The sequence below is a fragment of the Ovis aries genome, chromosome 2, assembly GCF_016772045.2.
Source record: "Ovis aries strain OAR_USU_Benz2616 breed Rambouillet chromosome 2, ARS-UI_Ramb_v3.0, whole genome shotgun sequence".
NCBI classification, from domain to species: domain Eukaryota; kingdom Metazoa; phylum Chordata; class Mammalia; order Artiodactyla; family Bovidae; genus Ovis; species Ovis aries.
The window spans coordinates 13,336,453-13,361,398 of NC_056055.1; the positions used below are offsets into that span (position 1 = coordinate 13,336,453).

Genomic DNA, 24,946 nt, shown 5'->3' on the forward strand with positions numbered 1-24,946 from the left:
CCAATAAACTTATTTTAAAAATAGAAGTAGACTCACAAACATAGAAAACAAACTTGTGATTACCAAAAGGGGAAGATGGGGAGAAAGATGAACTAGAAGTTTGGGATTAATATACACATACTACTATATATAAAATGCGGCTTCCCAGATGGTGCCGTGGTAAAGAATTCGCCTACCAATCCAGGAGACACAGGAGATGTGGGTTTGATCCCTGGGTCGGGAAGATCCCCTGGAAGAGGAAATGGAAACCCTCTCCAGTATTCTTGCCTGGAAAATCCCATGGACAGGGGAGCCTGGAGGGCTGCAGCTCACGGGGTTGCAAAGAGTCAGACACAACTTCGCAACTGAGCACACCCACATGCACACACACTTATAATATAAGTAAACAGCAAGGATCTGCTGTGCAGCACAGGGAACTATACTCAGCATCTTGTAATAACCTATCAACAGAAAGGAAAGTGAAAGTGAAGTCGCTCAGTCGTGTCTGACTCTTTGCCACCCCATGGACTGTAGCCTGCCGGGCTCTTCCATCCATAGGATTTTCCAGTAAGAATACTGGAGTGGGTTGCCATTTTCTTCTCCAGGGGAATCTTCCTGACCCAGGGATTGAACTCAGGTCTCCAGCATTGCAGGCATACTCTTTACCCTCTGAGCCGCTGAGCCACCAGGGAACCCCTAACAGAAAGGAAAAGAATCTGAAAAGGAATATATATATACACAGATACACACAAACACATATAACTGAATCACTTTGCTGCACACTTTAATAGGATATTGTAAATTAATATATTTCAATAAATAATATTTTTAACCTTGGCTCTTTTCCCAACCAGGGACTCAGGGATCTTTCTCGTGGAGCCAGATCTCTCCTCTCCCTCACTCCAGTGAGAACCTTGGAGAAAGAGGAGTTACCCTCAGAGAACCCATACCCCTTTAATTTAGAGGTAGTCCCCACTAATCAAGATAAAGTCCTACATTCATGGAACAAAGTTCCTTGACTCTGAGAGGAAATTTAGAAAATAGGAAGCCTCTTACCATCATCTTATTTTTTCTCCAAAAGTCAAAATGACAAGTGTGCCAGTTTCTGGTGATGCCACTGACTTGGGTTTGCACTCCCACACTCAGATGACCTGTAACTTGCTGATGCCTCTTGGGGTAAAGGGAAGCTGCCTTTGTCCTAATTTGCCAGCTTTACTGTTGCTTTGATGGAGGGTTCAACTGGAGGGCCATTTAAAAGGTAGCTCTTGCAGCTTGGATGGCTAAGGATCTGAAAATCTGGTTCTGGACTTTCTCAGGGGCCCATCTTTAGACTGGGGTCATCTTGAGGTCACTTATGGAAAGTGCTTTGATATCACGACATGGAAATGAATTTATGCACCATGCCAGCCACTGGTGTGGACACAAGGAGGGGTAAGCCTGCTGCAACTTTGAGCAGACTTCTTTCAACCAAACCATAAGGAAGTGAATTAAGCAGGGATGAGCATCGGGAGTTTGTTTTTCCTTAAATTCTTTCCATCCTGGTATAAGAAGAATTTAGGAAGTAATCACATTTTCCGTCCTTGGTAGATGTTTAGGAAACAATGGAAGTGGCAGTTTAGCATTTAGATTAGGGTGAGGTCATTGGAGACAAATTAAAGTATGATCTATGCACCCACATGGCCCATGGTGAAGGAGGAAACCACCTCCAGCGACTCACAACTTAGACGGAAATTAAGGGATGGACTGGGGACTCCCCTGCTGGCCCAGGGGTTAAGAATCCACAGCTACTGAGCCCACACGCCACACCTGGAGAGTTTGTGCGCCGCAGTGAGATCCCTCAGGATGAAATGAGGATCCTGAGGGCTGCAACTAAGACCGGACCAAATAAATATTTTTAAAGCACTCTTAAAAAAGAGAGAAAGGATGGACCTAGTCTGGTGCTGGGAGAAGCTTGCAAGGTTCCTCTAGGCCGACACCGAATCAGCAGCTGAGACTGGGGCAGGACAGAGCTCTCCTCTGTCGCTTCGCCTGTGTCATCCCCAACAGAAGAGAGCTCCTCTGTGCAAGGTCTCTTACTTGAAGAGTATATTGAAAATAACCTATTTGGAATGGTAAACATTAGAGAAAAAGCTACAGCTGCAAAGAGGGTAATAACAACACAAGACTTACCTTCCTACCAGCCTGCCCACAAGGGAGACGCACTTCTGAGTAGAACGGAGCGCAACCAGAGAGGAGGAGTGAGAACCTGACTGCAGCGTCGCTCTGGGGTTGCAGAAGATCTATGACAATTGGCAGCAGATGGTCCCCACTGCCCGCCCTTCCATCACTGTGGGGCAGGATGACAGGATGGCACAATTTCATGTTTACGTAAAGGGAGGAGAAAGCCACTTGGCACTTTGCCAAAGGGGTGGGTCTCCTTTTTGCTCTAGACTCATCTGTCCTTCAGTCCCAAAGTATCCAGAATTCTTTGGCAGTGAAGACCTCTCAACACACTTTTTCATTCTTTCGTTTTTCCCATTTTTCTCTTTTTCCTGTTTTTAAACTTTAGTACCTTCTAAGGAAGATTTCCAGCAATATAGGGTTACTTAGTAGATATGGCCTCTGACTCAAAAATCATCTAGGGATCGTGAGTGCTAGCAAATGCCCTTGTGCAATCACTATATAAAATTGCTTGGGTTTGGGTTTTCAGATTCAAGAAGCATGAAACAATGAAAACAGACTCACTCATCCTAAAGAGACTACATACCCCTTATTATTCAAGAAGCATACCTTAAAACTGTACTTATTATACAATTACCTTTCAGGTGTATAATAATAAGTAAAAGTGATAGAAACTTAGCTTCGTCCAAGAATGAGCACACTCTTAGACTTGCAGGTTGCCGCTGGAAAGTGGTATTCTAATCTAGAGTACATGTAAGGAACTGTAAGCAGAAACACTGCTTCCGCTGTAGAACAGAGCACATCCGGTCCAGGTAAGCTGCTGTCCTCCGCATGGGCCTGTATTTCACTAACTCAGCCGTAGAAACTCTATGCTCCTTGCCAGTGACTGGCGTAGGAAAGGTACTTGCCAATAAAACACTGAATGAACAATGAAACAGAAGCCTGATACGGATCTTTGGGAAATATTTCCTTGCTCTTTAAAAGAGACACAGTTGAAAGAAACTTCCCTCTCATCTTCCACTGAACACTGTCAGATGTATCGGGAGAAGGCAATGGCACCCCACTGCATTACTCTTGCCTGGAAAATCCCATGGATGGAGGAGCCTGGTGGGCTGCAGTCCATGGGGTCACTAAGAGTCGGGCACGACTGAGCGACTTCACTTTCACTTTTCACTTTCACGCATTGGAGAAGGAAATGACAACCCACTCCAGTGTTCTTGCCTGGAGAATCCCAGGCATGGGGAAGCCTGGTGGACTGCCGTCTGTGGGGTCGCACAGAGTCGGACACGACTGAAGCGACTTAGCAGCAACAGATGTATGAGGACTGGTGATGCCTAGACTGTGGCAGTCATTTTGTGATCATGAGAACAGAAGAAACATGACAGAGATGACCCCCTGAGGATGGAGGAATGAAACACGGAAGTAAGCTGAGCCCTCGAGGATGTCACCGTGTTGCGAAATTAGACCACTCCAGGCAGCCCTACTACAGGAGTCCTTCTTATGGGCAATTATATTATTTCCTTATTATTTAAGCCAATTAAGATAAAAATCTTCTGTCACTTGTAGCAAAAGCACTCCAGGAAGCTATTAGATTGTATTCTTTGATATAATAATTCATCTTGGAGAAGATATGTATTTTGGAGATGTTCTGACCACAAGATTAAACATTGTTTATCAAAAACTAGAAAATACAGACATATGTACATGAAAAATCACATAATGAAGAAGAAAAGCAGAATATAAAAGGATAGGGACACAATCCTAACAACGTCAATATGCACATAGCTTCTACCGAAGATCAGAAGAAAATCCAACTCTGCAGTGACAGCTGATCGATAAATTTTCACTAGATTCTGTTTCTATCAACTATTACTCCAACTGAAACCTTAAATTTTAAAGTCTATGAAAAAGTAGACAACATCAGATCTCAAATAGGAACTTCTGCACAAAATGAATGGCAGAGAAAGGTCTGTGAAGGAGGAGTGACACGTGTTTTAGGAAATGCTTTTAGAACAAGTCATTCCATGTCAGTGATCTGGAGCTTTCTCCCTTGATGTAATTACCTATTACAATAGCCCAAATGTATGAAATATCTTTTCAAAAATTGTCAAATACACAGACTTCAAAGAAGAGAAAGGGCAGGATTGTAAAACAGTGAGGAAAGAAGACAAAGGAAAAACAGTATGGGAGACAGTCACCATCTCTTACACAATGAATTTCTGAAAATATGTCATAAGCACAGCCTGAGTTGTGCTTTAACTGGCATAAATACAAGCGGAAGAGCAAATCTAAGTCAGAGAAGCTATTGCGGCAAGAAAACTGTCTGCATCTGCCTGAACAGCAGAAAAGACAAGGAGCAGGGAAAAACCAGACAAAAAGAAAATCCGTCAAATTCATATCAGATGGAAAGGCTATAGGAATATTTTTGTTGTAGGCAGTTATAGAGCTGTATTTTCGGAATTCCACTCTCAAGAGTCACCACTGAAACTGAGTTCTGTTATTCATAGTATTGACAGCTAAAATTAAGACAGATCGGAAAAATCAAGGCCAAGCAAATTACTGTCATATTGGGAAGCTTGCCTTGAACAGAAGCAAAAACATCAAGAAAACACATTTAATTACATTTCATCGAATGCACTCCCACCTCCCTAAACTTTCAGCCAATTCTCTGTCATTCAATCTCTCACACGTTGACGCAAGGAGCACATTATATCAAGGCCTTATTAAATGTTAGCTTTCTTTTTATTTTGAACTGCTGCTTAAGATTGTTTTCAGAACTGGATTTTGGTGTTGGAATCAGATTTCTTTTGAATTTGATGAAGTATTGCCAGCTGAAGCCAATTTAATGACGCAAAAGAAATGTCAGGTTGTGCAGTTAGAATAATAATTTTCTTAAAAAGTCAGAGAATTTAACAAGCAATTAAGCACATTTCATAAGGAGGAGAAAAAGCCCCTATATTTTACCTCGTTATAGATAGAAATGTTTAGTGTAAGAACAGTCAACAGCAGTGCCTTGTTTTCTAAAAAGTTAAATGTACTAAATATCCAAAGTTGCAAGGCATGCATATTTTTTAAATTCCAAAAGGAGCCATCTTATGTTGTCTTTAAAAGGTCAGTTTTCTGCAGATTTGCCATTAATACACATAAAAGGAGATTTCTAGGAATATATTCATTAAAGACCCAATTAAGATACTGACATATTTCACATTTATTTTAGCCACCCCAAATAGTATGATTAAAAATAGAGAGGATTAAGGATTTCAGAGTGAATAGAGAATTTAGCTTCAAAAAAATGGTCAAGACTGATAAGAAGGATGAAGTCATGTATATATTAGATGAATTTTTAGTATTCCCATCAGAACTATTTCTTCTTAAATGATTCTTCTCAAAATTGAAACAAGACATAAATTAGGGTGATTTATGCAATAAATTCATATCTCAATACTCATTTTCTGAATAAACAGTTTCCTAGATGCCACTAGCCACTCTGACTCACAGTTTAAAACTGAAATACCTTGTGGGCGTTCCATCTGGAGAGCCTGGCCTCAGGCAAACCATGAGTTTCCTAGTAATAAGGATTTACCCTGGTCTCAAGTCACTGACCGTCAAACCACAGGGTTCTGAATAGCCTCCTGAAAGGCACAGGCAAGCTCCATAAGAAGATGAGAGCCCACAGCACGCTCTCAGGAAAATGGACAGAGCCAGAGCTTAGAATACGGGCATCCATACAATGGAATGTTATGCAGTTGTGTGTGTGTAAGTTCGCATGCACTGACATGAAAAACTCTCCAGAATATGTTAAGTGAAAGAAAAAAGGTACAAAATATCATATTAGTATCACACTTTAGGTGTAAAAATGGGAAAAGCATGGAATGTGGTTTTGAGTGTTATTATATTTGCATACAGGAACACATTGATAAAAACATCTACTGAAAGTGATTCCCTTTGGAGGGTGACAGAGGAAAGAATAGGAAACATGCAGTCAGAATAAGACATACCTCTGCATAATATTTAGATTTTGAATCATGTGAACATATCAGGTAGTAAAAGACAATAGGAATTGTTTTTGTCAATAAGAGACAAAGTCAGCAATGCAGTCTGGGGTGATAAATCATTAAAATACCCTAAACCTGATTTTCCTAGTTTGTAAGCTATTTCAAATGCTGTTTTGTACATGGGCTACTTTGAGGGCCACTGACTTAGGTTCAAGAATGTTCTCAGAATCAAAATGGCTATTCCCTACTCAGGCTGGCCTTGGAGATTTTAACAGCCACTTCCTTACCTGCCTGTTCTAACAGAATTGACTCTTAATAGGGGGGAGCCTCGTGGGCTGCCGTCTATGAGGTCACACAGAGTCGGACACCACTGAAGCGACTTAGCAGCAGCAGCAGCAGCAGGCAATCAATTAAGGCAAAAGGACCTCACTGAAGCACAGCAAGACAGCTGTGAATATCTGCCACTGAGTGTAAAAACTCCAGGCATCTAAACTGCATCTACATCATTGGGATCTTACTTTTTGCGATCTTACTTATATTCTTCAATGCTGGTTTCCATTTCTGCAGGTCACCCAAAACTATTTATTGAACATGAGCATTAGGAAAATAAGAACTGAAAGATGGAGCCAAGGGGAAGGGAGAGAAGGAAGGAGGGAGAAAAAGAAGACATGAAGAGTGATAACAGTGAAAGATGGGGAGAGATGTCACAGAAAAGTAGAAGAGAAACTGAGAGGGAACCAGCTTCTCTTTTGTATTATGTATTGACAAAAGCCAGCTCATTCACCAGGTGTTCGGAACCATGGACACGCTTTCTCAAAGGAACAAATTTAGGTGTCCAGGCTAGCCCACAAAAGCCTGCAGAAATTGAACATGGCTAGCCTAAGAGCAGGGGTTTGATAGAAGGGTGTCCACTCTCACCCATAGAGGAAGACCCTTTTCTTATGCATTCCTTCAGGCTTGACGAGATTTAGGGAAACTTTTGAAATAGACAAGGCCATTTCTAGTTCTGAGCCTTTCTTCCGTATCTTGTCTTCCCCTCCTTAGGATGAATGGGGCCTGGTTTCATGAGGCTTGAAGACCCTCAGGGAGCTGACAGCTCTTCCCCCTTTAAAACCAAATCAAACCAGAAGGAAATAAAATAAAAATCCTCCCCTCCACTCACCTTCTTTGTCTCAGTTTGACATTATGGAGAAGTTTGCTAAGTTACATTCATGTATTGATTAATTAATCTGTTCAGCAGCATTTCTCTGACCAGAACATCTTTATGAAAGTTTTATGGCTGGTGGGGCCAGGTGGGCAGCCCAGCCAGGTCTTGGTGCGTCCCATCTCCCAAGACTAGCTCTTGCCATTCAAGTCTTCTCTTCATCCACCACCCCCGTCCTCTCCACTCTTTTAGCTCATCCCCACAGCTTAGAGGCAGGTTCAGTTGTAGTTAATAACACCCACTGGCATCCTCCCAGGACATCCTGTACACACCAGTAAACATTCGATAAATACTTGCTGGTTGACTGGGTTCCAGGCACTTTTACTGCTTTATATTCAAAGTGGCTTTGAAAAGTAAGCAAAGATTAAGTTTCTGAAAGTCTGGAAGTGAAGCCAGAAAACCTGAGTTAGGGCTATATCCTGGCCATTTACTGTGAGATCCTGTACAAGTCTACCTCTGGTTTCATTGTTTGCAAATAAATAAAAATTTAATAAGCACCTACTCCACATCAGGCACTCTTCTGTGCACTTTATGTATATCGAAGTCTTTACTCTTGGTAACAACACTGCAGGGTGGGATATGATGTTTATGTTCCTTCTAGCTCCAGAACTAGGTTTTTAATGACTATCAGCTTCTACCTGTCAAGTAAATAAGGCCGAGAAAGTGCCTTATATATTATAGAAATGGGTACAGATGCTACTGAAATGGCAGAGATGATAAATAACAGAGATAGGAGTCAGGAGAAGGTGCAGTGGGGACATGAGCATGCGTGGTGCAGCCTTAGGAGCATCCCAAGGACACATATTTCTCGCCTCTGTCTTTCAAACAACAGTCTACTCCTTCTGTTATCCAGACCTGTCCGAGACTGGGTAGGAGAGCTGAATTCAGATAAGGGATGTGTTCAGCCCATAGATCTAAACTATATTCCCTCATCAGCTTCACACACTCACTGTGTCTTATTTTTCAACCAATTCTGAATTTAAAGCAAATGTAAGAGGTGTTTCTTGATGGTCATTCCTCAAACACAGCAATATCACAGGAAAGTGGCAAAACAAATGTTCCTGCTGCACCTCTTTCCTCTATGTGAGGAGGTGAGCTGGTTTGCCCATTAGTTCCATTTGAGGGGTGGTTCATTTACTGCGCCCCTGCTGCGTGCAAGCACATGCTGGGAATCAAGAAAACACAGATAATGAAAGCAGTGACCAAAAGGAAGCTCCTGGGAAGACGGACACAGAGAGTGGTACTGCCAGTGTGGAAAGCACAAAGATGGCTCTAGACAACTTGAAACCTGGTTGACTCTATTTTTACAAAAGTTGGCGGGGCTGGACTGGGGCTGGTGCTTTGGCATTCCCACCGGAAGAAGAGAGGTGGGTGATGTGGATCCCATCCACACTGCACACCAAGTTCCCGAGGCACAGTGCCTCTCGGATTCTGCCTCTACCTCCAGGGCCAGTCTCTCAGGATAGGAGACCTGGAGCAGAGAGGCACAGGGAAAAGACACAAAGGGAAACCAGAGCCCGATGACACCTGTCTCCTGTGCTCAGTGTCACCAGCCAACCAGCTCAGCCCTCTGAGAAACGGGGTCAAGTGTGTTCATGACAACACAGTCAAATGACTCGGGAAGATGTGCAATAACTGAGTTTTTCTTTAGAAAACTCTGGAAGCCACAGTTTAGGATAGCAAGGAGACCCAGGGAGAATGCCAAGGAAGTCAAAAGAAAGTACGTGAAAGGATGGGGGGAAAATCTCCACTCCAGGATCCAGAGTGAGTTTGCACACTCTGAAGGCCACAGGGTAGACTAACAGTCCTCTGTGACTTGGACCACGAAAGCCTGAGTTGTTAGAGAAAGAAGATGTGACACCATAAGGAGGATGGGGACAGTCACTAGCCAAGATGTCGATGCTCCTCAGGGAGCTTTACAAACAGCTTTGCAAGTGGATGGCTGATGGAGGACAAGGGTGACACCCCTTAAAACATTCCGGTAAGTTCATTTAATACAACCATGTTATACTGAATATAACTCATGGTGGATGCTCAACAGTTGGCTGGTGGGTGAAGACCTAAGTTTGGCCAGGAGAACCTAGGTTTTCTCAACCCATCTGTGACAGCTAAGCCTCCTGCTGTAACCCACAGAAATTCCCACCCAGCTTCACCAACATCCACCGCATGTCTTAGCTTGCTTTCTAGACTCTGAGCTCCAGCAAGGCTGGGGCTTTCCTGGCTTACCTCTCTCCACCTGATACAGCTGCTGACTCAGTGTCTGAAGCCGAGAAGGCATATATCCTTCCATTCACCTGCTCACTGACCTGTGGGATTTTATTTTTTTCACCCAGTATCTCCACCTCTGACTTCTGGGAAATGCTCCTTCACTCATTACAATATTATGGTTTGCTGTTGTTGTTCAGCTGTTAAGTTGTGTCTCTTTGCGATATGCGGCACACCAACTTTCCTGTCCTTCACTTTCTTCTGGAGTTTGCACAAACTCATGTCCACTGAGCCAGTGATGCCATCCAACTATCTCATCCTCTATCGTCCCCCCGTTTCCCCTGCCCTCAAATTTCCCAGCATCAGGGTCTTAATCTAATGAGTTGGCTCTTCGCATCAGGTAGTCAAAGTATTAAAACTTCAGCATCAGTCCTTCCAATGACTATTCAGCATTGATTTCCTTTAGGATTGGCTGGTTTGATCTCTTTGCTGTCCAAGAGACTCTCAAGAGTCTTCTTAGGGATTTGAGGGGCAGTCTAACATCCTCTAAAATGCCTATCCCACCTCAAAGCATATTTGGCATGGGTGCACATCCGAAATGATTCAGGGATGAAACACTGGGCCACTCAGAGCCCTACCCAGAAGCCAGGAACCATGTCTCCATGTTCTCATTTGCAGATGGGACTGAAAACAGAGGGCTGGAGAGTGCATGGCACCCAGCTGAGCAGAGAGAGCCTGCCTGCAAGGCTGCTGCTGACACTCAGAAGGGAGCAGAATCAGGGGACGAAGAGCCAGTGGCATGTGGAGTCCTGGGTGGGCATGCCTGTGGTCTCGCTGCACCCTCGCCCTTCCTGTGACCAGGCTCTGTGAGTCAGTAAGTGCCCAATTTTCCCAGACCATCCTTTCAAATTGGGTTTTTTGCCACTTGTAGCCCAAAGACTCCTCACTAACACATGGAAGGAATTACTGTTTGGTATAATTAGCCCCTGTAGAGCCTTGAAAACCACCGGGAAACATGTGATCATCGAGCTCCTCCCCTCACACTGATGGCCAGAATCTGCGTCAATACAGGAAACATAGCCGACTTGGAACAGAGGTGGTGGGACGCAGGCTGCCTAATTGCACGGAAGCACCAGCAAGTGGGCAGAGCATGAAAGTTCACAGGAACAGAGAGCAATACTAAGAGCCTGGATAATTAAGAAGCTCAATGTAAGCATCACGGAAAAGAAGTGAAAGTCGCTCAGTCGTGTCCAACTCTTTGTGACCCCATGGACTATACAGTCCATGGACTTCTCCAGGCCAGAATACTGGAGTGGGTAGCCTTTCCCTTCTTCAGGGGATCTTCCAAACCCAGGGATTGAACTCAGGTCTCCCGCATTACGGGTGGATTCTTCACCAGCTGAGCCACTCGGAAACCCAAGAATACTGGAGTGGGCAGCTTCTCTCTTCTCCGGAGGATCTTCCTAACCCAGGAATCAAACCGGGGTCTCCTGCATTGCAGGTGGAGTCTTTACCAAATGAGCTATCAGGGAAGCCCAGAGAAAAGAAAGGCAACTGGGAAGAAGAGAGGTTGAAAGCGCATCAGTGGGTTGTTTCTGATCTATGTATCAAGAAGGAAGAAACATTCCTCCAATTTCCTACGTATGTGTGTTTCCCAGTTTATCCGAGGATAGCAGTGCAATTTTACTGTTGCTAAAAGTCAGTGCAGTACAGAGGTTCTCACTGTTTGGTTCCAGGACCAGAAAAGAAGCAGCATCACCAGAACTTGTTAGAAATGCAAGTGGCCAGGTTTACCTCAGACCTGGCAAATTCCACTCTCTGGGGGTGGAGCCCAGCCATTTGTTTTAACAAGCCCTCCAAGGTAACTAGCTTCCCCATGGCTCAGATGGCAAAGCATCTGCCTGCAATGTGGGAGACCCAGGTTCAATCCCTGGGTCGGGAAGATCCCCTGGAGAAGGAAATGGCAACCCACTCCAGTATTCTTGCCTGGAAAATTCCATGGATGGAGGCGCCTGGTAGGTCCATGGGGTTGCAAAGAGTTGGACACGACTGAGCAAGTTCACTTGCCAAGGTGACTGCGATGCATGATGAAGCTGGAAGAACATGGGCATAGTGTTTTGGCAGCTCTGGTGCCAGGTTCTTGGGTTTTGCACACACCACCATCTGAACAGGGCCCTGGAGGTGTGCACAGTGGTGTCCCCTCAGTTTACATTCTGGCTTAGCCACTTACAATCTGAGCAGCCTCGAGCAAATTACTTAACCTCTTTAAGTCCCAGATGCTACATCTGTAAAACAGAAATGAGAGTAGTAGCCATTAAAGAGTTTTGAGGATTTCATAATTTTCATAAAGTATTTAGTTCAATACCTAGCACCTAGAAGAAGCACTCCATAAATGTTGGTTATTAGTATTATTTTGGTGCTATTCTGATTGCAGAGCAGGGTCTGGGCCCAGGAAAACCAAAGAGGACCTGTCCAGAGGGTCTGTTCTTCTAAAACACCCACTATCAGAGCATGTAAGTATTTTTTCTATCTAGCTAATTCCTAGTTATCCTTCAACACCCTGTTCAAGGTCACCTCCTCTGTGATGGCTTCCCAGAGTTCATAATTCCTTCCTCAGGCCATCCTTCCTCAAAGCTCTCAGACTGCTTGGAGATGACCCCTGTTTCTGTCCTTTCCTAGTGGACTGATCTTGGCAAAGCTTCTTCGCCTTTCTATGCCTCAGTTTCCTCATCTGAGAAATGGGACGAATAACTGTATTTACCTATAGGATTGTTGGGAGGGATTAAATGAGGCAATACATGTAAAGGTATGACAGTACCGGGCATACAGTAAATGTTCAGTAACTGTTAGCTGTGTCTCCTGGTGCCTGTCCCTCTGTAGGTGTAGGATGGGTGAGGGAATGATGAGTGAGTGGATATGGGGCAGGTCCAGGTCTAGGGTGAGGTGAGGGAGGGCTTGCCTCATGTATAAAACTTCATGGGACATAATAAACTCGGTCCCAATAAGAGTTGGAATCATTCCAATGGAAAAAAAAAGGGTTTCAATAAAACTTTATTTACAAACACAGGCAGATGGTCCATGGCCATAGTTTGCTAATTTTATTTTTTTTTCAAACATTGTATTAAAATATGATTTGTCTCGAGTACTGAGGCATAGGGCATGGGATGCCAGGATTGGCTCTGCTTTTTCTCCCCTGGTGGACCCTGAAAACACAAGCCCTGCTAGAGAATCACAGCCAGCACCCAGCACCGGGAAGTTCTTCCTGCTTAATGGTCAGTCTCAAGGTCAGATCTTCACGACACAGTTAATCACGACGGTGTGATGACTCACCTAGAGCCAGACATCCTGGAATGTGAAGTCAAGTGGGCCTTAGGAAGCATCACTCTGAATAAAGCTAGTGGAGGTGATGGAATTCCAGTTGAGCTATTTCAAATCCTAAGAGATGATGCTGTGAAAGTGCTACACTCAATATGCCAGCAAATTTGGAAAACTCTGCAGTGGCCACAGGACTGGAAAAGGTCAGTTTTCATTCCAATCTCAAAGAAAGGCAATGCCAAAGAATAGCAATGCCAGAGAATGCTCAGACTACTGTACAACTGCACTCATCTCACACGCTAATTAAGTAATGCTCAAAATTCTCCAAGCTAGGCTTCAACAATATGTGAACCATGAAATTCCAGTTGTTTAAGCTGATTTTAGAAAAGGCAGAGGAACCAGAGATCAAACTGCCAACATCCGCTGGATCATCAAAAAAAGCAACAGAGTTCCAGAAAAACGTCTCTTTCTGCTTTATTGACTATACCAAAGCCGTTGACTGTGTGGATCACAACAAACTGGAAAATTCTGAAAGAGATGGAAATACCAGACCACCTGACCTTCCTCTTGAGAAACCTGTATGCAGGTCAGGAAGCAACAGTTAGAACTGGACATGGAACAACAGACTGGTTCTGAATAGGAAAAGGAGTACATCAAGTCTGTATATTGTTTATTTAACTTATATGCAGAGTACATCATGCAAAATGCCAGCTGGATGAAGCAAAAGCTGGAATCAAGATTGGCAGGAGAAATATAAAAAACCTCAGATATGCAGATGACACCATCCTTATGGCAGAAAGTGAAGAAGGACTAAAGAGCCTCTTGATGAAAGTGAAAGAGGAAAGTGAAAAAGTTGGCTTAAAGTTCAACACTCAGAAAACTAAGATCATGGCATCCAGTCCTATTACTTCATGGCAAATAGATGGGGACACAGTGGCTGACTTTATTCTTCTGGGCTCCAAAATCACTGCAGATGGTGACTGCAGCCATGAAACTGAAAGACACTTACTCCTTAGAAGAACAGTTATGACCAACCTAGATAGCATATTAAAAAGCAGAGACATCACTTTGCTGACAAAGGTACATCTAGTCAAGGCTTTGATTTTTTCAGTAGTCATGTATGGATGTGAGAGTTGGACTATAAAGAAAGCTGAGTGCTGAAGAATTGATGCTTTTGAACTGTGGTGTTGGAGAAGACTCTTGAGAGTCCCTTGGACTGCAAGGAGATCCAACCAGTCCATCCTAAAGGAAATCAGTCCTGAGTATTCATTGGAAGGACTGATGTTGAAGCTGAATCTCCAATACTTTGGCTACCTGATGTGAAGAACTGACTCATTGGAAAAGACCCTGATGCTGTGAAAGATTGAAGGCAGGAGGAGAAGGGGACAACAGAGGATGAGATTTCTGTATGTCATCACCGACTCAATGGACATGCTTTTGAGTAAACTCTGGGAGTTGGTGATGGACAGGGAGGCCTGATGAACTGCAGTCCATTGGGTCACAAAGAGTTGGGACACGACTGAGTGACTGAACTGAACTGCCCTTTCTACTCCATACCTGTGTCCTGGGCGTGAGTCAGTCTGCTTAGAATGGGCTCCTATCTAAACCCCAAGACAGTTTCTAAAGGGAATATAAACTCAAAGCACACCGGTTTCCATCTGCAGCTTCCAGATCAGATCAGAAGAGTATTTATACATATTCACATATATGTGCTTAGTCACTCAGTCATGTCCAGCTCTTTGCAACTCCGTGGACTGTACCCCTCCAGGCTCCTCTGTCCATGAGGATTCTCCAGGCAAGAATACTGAAGTGGATTGCCATGCCCTCCTCCAGGGGATCTTCCCAACCCAAGGATTGAACTCAGGTCTCCTGCATTGCAGGCAGGTTTTTTACCATCTGAGCTACCAGGGAAGCCCGTCACATACATAACCATCCATACGTCTATTTAGATTTGGTTTTGGAATGGTATAAAATTTTGAAGGATGTACATATCCATAGCAAACTGATAACAGTCACCTCTTTCTAAAGCATAAGTTCTCCCATTTCTGATGCCTTTCTCATCCCAAGAGGGACAGGCTGAGGCTGTGGCAGCTTTTTAGTGTGGGCTTAGTCCCTTTAAGGAACAACCTGTCTCAGAGCATACACACCGTCTTTGTTGGAGGGGCAACTGGTTACCACTTGATTGCTTGGGTTGACACAGGCAGGCCTCATTCTGGGGCCTGTGTTTCCACAAAGAGGAAGTTGTGAGAAGAAAGGGGTTTTTCTTACAATGATTGGGTACACTTTGCAAATCATGGCAGGGGATTTCTTTCTTTCTCCTTTTTTTTTATCTCGCCTGGAAAATGAAAGCCATTTAGGGAAGCGAATGCTGTGTGCTTTGCTTGCTTGGGCCACGTAAACAACATGTTTCATAGTGCTGATTCAAAATCAGACCAAATCTGCGTTTCCCTTTCTCTCTCAGATCGACTTTGAAGTCTCTAGGTCTTTGTTCTTTGTGGCAAGCATGGCTCAGCCCCCACGGGAGGCCAGTAGGGTTTGGATCAGACATGATCGCAGCATCCTGCCATACAGCCACTGCCTTGGCAAGGTCCATTAGCGACACGCTGGGCACGTGCTCATCAGCATTGAGCTCCTGGGCATGCCCTTTAGAGTTCTGAACCCAAAACTGGCCGTGGCACTCCCCTTGCCAGGCAGGGCCTTGATGAGAGTCATGTCCCACAGTCCTCCAGCTCTCAGCTTCTGAGCGGTTATCAGAGATGTGACCCCACCCTGGGCTCTCACCCTGCCCTGATCTCTCCTCTGGATGCATGCTAATGCCTTACATCCTTCTTGTTCGCCTCTTTCCGCCACTGGACTCTAGACACGAGGGGTAGAAATAGCCTCTGCCATGCAAGTCACTGTTTCCAGCATCTGGTACAGTGCCAGGCACATAGCAGGTACTTAATAAATATTTATTGAATGACAGCATCTATATGAAAATGAGTCATCAAATAGCTTGCCCAGGTCAAGGTTGGTTCCACACCATCACAGCCAGCTTCAAATCAGGCACCATGTACACTGCTGGCTTCTGGGCTACTTAGTTAGCCATGTGAGTGTGCATGCTAAGTCACTTTAGTGTCTTAGCGTGGCCAACTCTTTTCAACCCTATGGACTATAGCCCATCAGGCTCCTCTGTCCATGGGATTCTCCAGGCAAGAATACTGGAGTGGGTTGCCATGCCCTCCTCCAGGGGATCTTCCCGATCCAGGGATTGAAACTGCATCTCCAGCAACTCCTGTATTGCAGGTGAATTCTTTACCACTGAGCCACTGGGGAAGCCCCTTAGATAGCCATACCAAGACTTAATTTTCCACTCTGTAAAATGGGGATAATAACTACCTCATAGGATTACTGTGAGATAAAAATCAGATATACAGACCATATCTTATTTTGGCACTCTATTATTATTCCCAGTTATTTTCTGCCTTCCTGGTAAGAGGATTATATGTCTTCACACATGACCAACAGGGCAAACAGACTGAAAACCACAATCACAGAAAACTAACCAATCTGATCACATGGACCACGACCTTGTATAGCTCAGTGAAACTATGAGCCATGCCATGTAGGGCCACCCAAGACGGGCGGGTCATGGTGGAGAGTTCAGACAAAATGTGGCCCACTGAGGAAGTGAAAGGCAAACCACTTCAGTATCCTTGCCTTGAGAACCCCATGAACAGTATGAAAAGGCAAAAAGTTAGGACACTGAAAGATGAACTCCCCAGGCCAGTAGGTGCCCAATATGCTTCTGGAGATCAGTGGAGAAATAACTCCAGAAAGAATGAAGAGATGGAGCCAAAGCAAAAACAACACCCAGTTGTGGATGTGACTGGTGATAGAAGCAAGGTCTGATGCTGTAAAGAGCAGTATTGCACAGGCACCTGGAATGTCAGGTTCATGAATCAAGGCAAGTTGGAAGTGATCAAACAGGAGAGGGCAAGAACAAACGTCAACATTTTAGGAATCAGCGTACTAAAATAGACTGGAATGGGTGAATTTAACTCAGATGACCATTATATCTACTACTGTGGACAGGAATCCCTTAGAAGAAATGGAGTAGTCATCATGGTCAGCAAAAAAGTCCAAAATGCAGTACTTGGATGCAATCTCAAAAACGACAGAATGATCTCTGCTCGTTTTCAAGACAACCATTCAATATCATGGTAATCCAAGTCTATGCCCCAACCTACAAGACCTTCTAGAACTAACACCCCAAAAAGGTGTCCTTTTCATTATAGGGGACTGGAATGCAAAAGTAGAAGTCAGGAAACACCTGGAGTAACAGGCAATTTGGCCTCAGAGAACAGAATGAAGCAGGGCAAACGCTAATGGAATTTTGCCAAGATAACACACTGGTCATAGCAAACACCCTCTTCCAACAACACAAGAGAAGACTCTACACATGGACATCACCAGACAGTCAACACCGAAATCAGATTGATTATATTCTTTGCAGCCAAAGATGGAGAAGCTCTATACAGTCAGCAAAAACGAAACTGGGAGCTGACTGTGGCTCAGATCATGAACTCCTTATTGTCAAATTCAGACTTAAATTGAAGAAAGTAGGGAAAACCACTAGACCATTCAGGTATGACCTAAATCAAATCCCTTATGATTATACAGTGGAAGTGAGAAATAGATTTAAGGGACTAATCTGATAGACAGAGTGCCTGATGGACTATGGACGGAGGTTCATGACATTGTACAGGAGACAGGGATCAAGACCATCCCCATGGAAAAGAAATGCAAAAAAGCAAAATGGCTGTCTGGGGAGACCTTACAAATAGCTGTGAAAAGAAGAGAAGCAAAAAGCAAAGGAGAAAAGGAAAGATATAAGCATCTGAATGCAGAGTTCCAAAGAATAGCAAGAAGAGATAAGAAAGCCTTCCTCAGTGATCAATGCAAAGAAATAGAGGAAAACAACAGAATGGGAAAGGCTAGAGATCTCTTCAAGAAAATTAGAGATACCAAGGGAACATTTCATGCAAAGATGGGCTCGATAAAGGACAGAAATAGTATGGACCTAACAGAAGCAGAAGATATTAAGAAGAGGTGGCAAGAATACACAGAAGAACTGTACAAAAAAGATCTTCACGACCAAGATCATCACGATGGTGTGATCACTCACCTAGAGCCAGACATCCTGGAATGTGAAGTCAAGTTGGCCTTAGGAAGCATCACTCTGAACAAAGCTAGTGGAGGTGATAGAATTCCAGTTGAGCTATTTCAAATCCTGAAAGATGATGGTGTGAAAGTGCTGCACTCAATATGCCAGCAAATTTGGAAAACTCAGCAGTGGCCACAGGATTGGAAAAGTCAGTTTTCATTCCGATCTCAAAGAAAGGCAATGCCAAAGAATGCTCAAACTACTGGACAATTGCACTCATCTCACATGCTAGTTGGAGAAGGAAATACTCCAGTATTCTTGCCTAGAGAATCCTGTGGACAGAGGAGCCTGGTCGGCTGCTGTCCATAGGGTTGCATAGAGTCAGACACAAATGCAGCGACTTAGCAGCAACAGCACACTCTAGTAAAGTAATGCTCAAAATTCTCCAGGCCAGGCTTCAGCAATATGTGAACCATGAACTTCCAGATGTTCAAGCTGGTTTTAGAAAAGGCAGAGGAACCAGAGATCAAATTGCCAACATTTGCTGGATCATCAAAAAAGCAAGAGAGCTCCAGAAAAACATCTATATCTGCTTTATTGACTATGCCAGAGGTTTTGACTGTGTGGATCACAACAAACTGTGGAAAATTCTACAAGAGATGGGAATACCAGACCACCTGACCTGCCTCTTGAGAAATCTGTATGCAGGTCAGGAAGCAACAGTTAGAACTGGACATGGAACAACAGACTGGTTCCAAATAGGAAAAGGAGTATGTGTCAAGGCTATATGTTGTTAACCTGCTTATTTAACTTACATGTAGAGTACATCATGCAAAATGCCAGGCTGGATGAAGCACAAGCTGGAATCAAGATTTCTGGGAGAAATATCAATAACCTCAGATATGCAGATGACACCACCCTTATGGCAGAAAGCGAAGAACTAAAGAGCCTCTTGATGAAAGTGAAAGAGGAGAGTGAAAAAGTTGGCTTAAAGCTCAACATTCAGAAAATTAAGATCATGGCATCTGGTCCCATCACTTCATGGCAAATAGATGGGCGAACAGTGGAAACAGTGGCAGACTTTATTTAGGGGGGCTCCAAAATCACTGCTGGTGGTGATTGCAGCCATGAAATTAAAAGACGCTTGCTCCTTGGAAGAAAAGCTATGACCAACCAACACAGTATATTAAAAAACAGAGACATTACTTTACTGACAAAGGTCCAGGTAGTCAAAGCAATGGTTTTTCCAGTTGTCATGTATGGATGTGAGAGTTGGACTATAAAGAAAGCTGAGCACTGAAGAATTGATGCTTTTGAACTGTGGTGTTGGAGAAGACTCTTGAGAGTCCCTTGGACTGCAAGGAGATCCAACCAGTCCATCCTACAGGAAATCAGTCCTGAATATTCATTGGAAGGACTGATCTTGAACCAGAAACTCCAATACTTTGGCTACCTGATGTGAAGAACTGACTCACTGGAAAACACCCTGATGCTGGGAAAGATTGAAGGTGGGAGGAGAAAGGATGAGAGAGGATGAGATGGTTGGATGGCATCATCGACCAAATGGACTTGAGTCTGAGTAAACTCTGGGAGTTGGTGATGGGCAGGGAGGCCTGGCGTGCTACAGTCCATGTGGTTGCTAAGAGTTGGACCCGACTGAGCGACTGAGCTGAACTGATGACCAAGAGAATTGACCGTGCAGCCTTACAGGAGGAAAATCCTTCCCTACCCTACTAATGCAAAGCTGGGTCACGTGATTTGCCTTGGCCAATGGAATACAAGCTATACATGCCACATCAAAGCATGCACTTTAAGAGCCATTGATGGTTTTGTTATTCCTTTTTCCCACAGTCATGAAAATATCTTGTGCTTTATAGAGGCTGCTCCTTCTCCCTGCGTCCTAGAATGATGACTCTTGGAGCAGAGCTGCAGCCACCCCACAGCTGATATAATGCATAAGTGAGAAAGAAACCTTTGGTGGGGCTGCTTGTTACCGCAGCATGATACAAAGAGAAAGCTGACTGATACACAAGGCCTGGCACAAAGCATGAGTTTAGTAAAATTCTGTGGGATGAACAAACACATACCAGATCAACTGCTCCAGCACTTCGGGTTTGTTTGGGTGTGACATTTAATCACTAGAATAAATTCAAGTGGCATTTTCTGGCATAGAAAGAAAGTAGATTTATTTATTATTTTTTTTTAATGGGATGCAAAGCTGACCCTTTCTATTAGGGCACAACAATGCCTGCAGCCTAGAAACCTTATCCAGGGTCTCCTTCACACTATTCATTCCAACTAATAGTAGTTTCTATTTACTGAGTCTTTTAGCTGATGTTTATCAAGTCATTCTTGGACAGCAATGTTCCAAGTCTGGTTTTACACCCTGTATACATGTTACCTTGTTTAATCCTCACCGTTCTGTTGTGAGATATGGAGATGCAGGAAGAGCACATGGTGCCTGGGTGAGGTAATGTCTGCGAGCCTCCTCTCCCCACAACACAAGCCAGAATTTGCAATGATTAGCATCTTTGTGGCACTCCTAGACCAGCAGTTGGTCATATGTACCCCTCTTGGCTTCCTCTTCACGCCCCTAGCAGGGGAGGTACTAACATTACCCACATTATACAGATGAGGAAACTGAGGCTTTGAAAAGTGAAAAACATGCCAAAGGTCATTCAACCATGCAGCCACAGAGCTGGGAAATCAGCTGCACTGACTTCAGAGCACGAAGCCCTGTGCCAGGCTGTCCGCTCTGTTCACCCACATACCATGGTCCCTCTACCTCCATTCCCAGACAGAGGAAGCTCCACCCTAGGCTGGCACAGTCCTTCAGATGGGAGCCGCTGTTGCCCCTAAACCACCAGATTGCTCGGAAAATACCCATCACTGAGAAGGAAAGAGAGATGTGGTGCTGGGACACTTGGCGCTGGGTTTTCATTTCCTCTTCTGATCTGCACCTACACTGGGCTGAAGGGAAGCCTGCTGACCTTACATTTGCAGGTGGGGACCCACCAATGACTTCAACCCTGTGAACATTTATTTATATGTTGGGCCCTGCATAAAGCGTTGATGTTATTCAGAGGTGTTCCAGATGTGGCCCCTCGTCCTTAAAAAAGGAACAGACATACAAATAGTATGCCAGCTCACAAGGCCTTCTGAAGTACAGAAGAGACAATGATTAGATGCAGAGGAGAGAGATGAACTCTGGCTGAGTATCAGGTACATGGAAGCTGGCTTGGTAGAATGAGTGATCTTTAAACAGGCAGGCTGAGAAGGGCCCCTGGGAGGACTGCCAGGCTCAGGGCGGGGCAGTAAGGCTGGGCAGGAGAGCACATGGTGGATCCTTTACTGAGAAACCCAGGTTGGAACCTGAGTGGGGTCTAGATCTCAGCCCAAGAAGATCTGGTCTTACATTTGTAAAGATTTATCTTGAGTTCCAGTCCTCAACACCTTGGCCAGCAAGGCCTCATACCTGAGAGGCAACTCAAGTGTTTCTTGCATGTGTTGGGCTTTAGGACAAAAGCCTCGAAAGGCCTGAGGCCCGAAAAACACTAAGCCCACAGATCAGCACAGAAGACCAACAGATGCCCCCCCTCCCACCTACCTTCTGTAATGAAAAGTTAAGAATGGATTCACGTGGCTGTCAGAAGCTCAGCATGGAGCAGAAGATTCATTAATTCACTGAATAGATATTTAGTGAGCACCTACTATGTGCCAGGCTAGGTTCTAAGCATTTGGGAAATGTCAGGGAATAAAAATCCCTGCCCTTCTGAAGCTTTAATTTGAGAGGAGCCCTTAAAAATTTATTTATTGAAGTTTAGTTGATTTACAATGATTTAAAATGTGTTAATTCCAAGTATACAGCACAGTGAGTCAGTTATATAAGTATCAGTTCAGTTCAGTTGCTCAGTCATGTCTGACTCTTTGTGACCCCATGAATCGCAGCACACCAGGCCTCCCTGTCCATCACCAGCTCCCGGGAGTCCACTCAAACTCACGTCCATCGAGTCGGTGATGCCATCCAGCCATCTCATCCTCTGTCATCCCCTTCTCCTCCTGCCCCCAATTCCTCCCAGCATGTATATGTATACATGAGATGAGATGGTTGGATGGCATCACTGACTCAATGGACATGAACCTGGGCAAACTCCGGGAGATAGTGAGGGAGGCCTGGCCTGCTGCAGTCCATGGGGTCACAAAGAGTCGGACACAACTTGGCGACTCAACAACACCACACACACTTTTTCAGATTCTTTTTCACTATAGGTTATTATAAGGTATTAAACATACTTCCCTGTGATATACAGTAGGTCCTTATCGTTCATGGAGGAAACTTCTTAAAAACAGTACGCAGGCATTACTATTTTCCAGGCATAAGTCTATATGATCACCCACTTCCTAACTCATCCAGTATTCACAACCACCCTATGAGATTGTACTGTTATCCAAATTGTACAGACGGGCAGCTGAGGCTCAGAGCTGTGACCTGACCCCAGGTCAAGGCCGTCAGCATGCTCCGGAGATGGCTCCAGACCCCTAACCTGCCTGCATGTCCGCAGTAGAAGCAGCTGTAAAGGACGCTGAATTTTAGTTTCTTGGCTCACTGGTAAATGGCTGGGCCTACTTCTAGCTTCTACTTGCATCCCTTACAGAGTCTATACTTGACAAAGCTCCACATTTTGGAGGGTGAGGAGACCCCACCCCTGCTTTTAATCCCTCTAAGGCAATGATCCTCAAAGTGTGAGACCCACTAATTTTTGTTCCTCCATGGATGGTTATTCCTCTGTGATGAGGTCAGTCTAGAAATGCAGAGAAATGTTTAGAAACTTTCATAGCAATTTGTTGAAGATAATTAGAAAAAGTTGGTATCTATATTCTCCTGACCTTTTTATTCCATTTCATTTTTTTAAATAAAAAATATTATGAAAGTATTGTTCTGAGATGAATTGGAAATTTAAAGAGAAGAAAATAAAATCTGATCCACTGCCACAGCTGGTTAGAGAAGCATTGTTCTCAGGGAGTTCAAGTTCCCCGGGGCTGGGTGGATTGCCTCTCTGAGAACAGAGAGACCCCATGGGCAAGGTCCAGGAAACATCTGGGTGGGTACTTCCTATGTGTCACTCTCCTTTCCAGTTGTAGCAGGTGGGTGAGTTTTGTGTTCTAGTGCTGAGGGCAGAGGAGAGATTGTAGGAGAAGCTGCTTTTGGTCAGTGGTCCTTCGGGTCCTTTGCAAAAGCCGAAATTCATGAAGGAGATGACGCTAGGCCTGGTCAGTGGTGGTGGGGTGTACTTTCCTCCCGGAGCTGGAGCTGGAGGAGAGGTCAGTTTAGCCACACTGGGGAGGGAGGAGAGAGATCACAGATCACAGAGGAGAGAGATCACAGGCTGCTGCTGCTGTGTGTACACAGGGAAACTGGATGCTGAGTCCCAGGGTTCCCAGCCTCTGCCTCGTTCTTGGCCCCAGGCCTGGCTCAGGAGCCATGTAGACTTAAGCCCCAAAGGGACTGTAAGGGCCAGAACACCAGACAGAAGTGAGGACCAGGGATGGTGGGCCTCTACCCCAGTGAGCATGGCACCTCAGCAGGAGTCTGAAAATGGACTCCCAAGAATGCCTGGGATGGGATGTCTGCCAGGCCAGTAGCACTGGGACTCAGAGTCCCCCATCATTTGATTAAATTAAGTGTTATTTCTTGCACAGGAGTTTGTGGACCAATATTGCTACCTGCTACCCTTTGGGGAATGAATTCAGGAGTGACAGTGGATGGGAAAGATGCTAGCAGGTTAGAATAGGGGTGGGGGAGGGGATAGTAAATGAGATCAGGCTCAGAGGCCCAGATGCGGGGAAGCAGAGGGTATGGAGGGAGCCACAAGCTGTCCTCTCTGACCCAGACCTCAGCAGTGGAGCTGCCTGGCCTTTGTGACCAGCATCCCTTCTGCCTGGAATATTCTCCACGTGGTTGCTCTTCTAGTTTTTCAAGTGTCAGCTGAAAGGTCTCATTTTTCTGGGAGGGGTGTGTGTGTGGGTGGGTGGGTGTGTATGATGAGGGGTGTGGCGTACAGGGAAGAAGCATCAGATCCCAGGGCCTTGTAATTTGCAATCCTACCACTGTTCAATTGCTTTTCTGTCACCGTTTTCTCTTGGCCCCGAATTTCCCGAGTGTCCTTCTAGCTGTGTCAAGCTCCAGAGTTTTGTAGCCAGGATAGGAACTGGGTCTAGGCCATTCTCTGAAAACCTGGGGATCTTGTTCTGTCATTGGAGGAAATCCTGAGATTCCTCTTGTGAGGACAGATGGCCGGCCACAGACAGTCTTTCCTCCCAGGCGTTTGAAAGTGAAACGCAGCTGCCCACGCAGCCCAGCTGGAGATCCACACCTGCAGCCCCCGCGGCTGCCCCCCCCTCCAGTGCCCTTGTACCAACTAACTTCACATGCAGTCCCCAGGATTCAGGGGGTGGGGATCTGGGTAAGAGGGGTGGATGCTGAGGGCCAGACGCAGAGCTGGAGGCTCCTCTTTCACAAACCCGCATTGCCCACCCCAGCGAGGGCACCATCACACCTGCCAGGTTGGCTGAACGACAAACATCTGTCTTGGCAGAGTCCTGACGGTTTCCTGCTGCTGATCTGCCTAGAAATCCCCAGAGGAAACCTTCGCCTCAGAGGTTTGGTCCCTTTGACTCTTCTGAGGCTATAAACAGGAAGTGGAGAGAGCAGTTTAGGAGTGAGATAGCCTGAGAATCAAAATAGCGCTGTTGATCTTCATTGTCTCCTGCGATTCCAGTTTCAGTTTCTATTTAGTGGAAGAGTGAGGTTTCCCAGCAAATCTAGGTCTCCCATGGCCCCCTGCCCCCTGACCGACAGCACAGACCACACCCCAGGGCCGCAGGGGTCTCTGAGCAGACACAGGAGTCTCTCTCTCCTTGGGAGCACTGCCCTAAGGCCAA

At 45.0% G+C, this 24,946-nt stretch overlaps 1 protein-coding gene across 5 annotated transcripts in view; it reads right to left on the reverse strand.

Moving 5' to 3' along the window:
* The window catches only part of PALM2AKAP2 (PALM2 and AKAP2 fusion), a 515,750-nt gene that overhangs the window by 167,883 nt on the left and 322,921 nt on the right, over positions 1 to 24,946 (reverse strand). The window lies entirely within an intron of this gene.